The sequence below is a fragment of the Phalaenopsis equestris genome, unplaced genomic scaffold (assembly GCF_001263595.1).
Source record: "Phalaenopsis equestris unplaced genomic scaffold, ASM126359v1 Scaffold000300, whole genome shotgun sequence".
NCBI lineage: Eukaryota > Viridiplantae > Streptophyta > Magnoliopsida > Asparagales > Orchidaceae > Phalaenopsis > Phalaenopsis equestris.
The window spans coordinates 62503-63084 of record NW_018164742.1 but is presented as its reverse complement, the minus strand read 5'-3'; the positions used below and the strand labels follow the sequence as shown (position 1 = coordinate 63084).

Sequence of the window (582 nt, the reverse complement as noted above, 5' to 3'; positions counted from 1 at the left end):
ATTTAACTTTAAGTGTATATATATGTATATATGTAGTTTTGTTAGAAGTGTATCGACTGAATTTGTTGTTTTAAAATGTGTGTTATAATGGATAGTGTTGTCTGGCTATGCATATATAATGCATATAAAAAATCTTGAACCATTCTAAGGGAAACAAGTGCAGCTTTTCAACCCAAGTTTAGTATAACTTTCTTTGTGTCAATTTTGTTCGTCAGTCATGTTCGATCAAGCATTCCATGCTAAGAATGTTGGCTTGATTAGTGGGATGATAAAGATCATCATGGGGTAGTTCCCAGATGTCTACCCTAAAGCATTCTATTTAGGTGCATATATAAAATGCACTAAGAAGAATCTTTTGGAATCCATTTGGACTATATAGTTTTTATGACAACAACAAATCAAGTTTGAGTGACCTCTACTTGACACATACTTGACTTAAAATATATCAAATTTTTAATTTAAGTCAAATCAACTAGAAATGAATTCATTGTGGCTCAAAATTTTAAAAGAATGATAATTGGAAGAGGGGTTGAAATAAAAACATTTTACAGATGCACTAAATGTGCAATATATATATATATA

At 29.7% G+C, this 582-nt stretch overlaps 1 protein-coding gene across 1 annotated transcript in view; it reads right to left on the bottom strand.

The window, feature by feature from the left end:
* The window catches only part of LOC110025471 (immune-associated nucleotide-binding protein 9-like), a 19349-nt gene that overhangs the window by 1377 nt on the left and 17390 nt on the right, over positions 1-582 (bottom strand). The gene's annotated exons all lie outside the window — the stretch shown is intronic.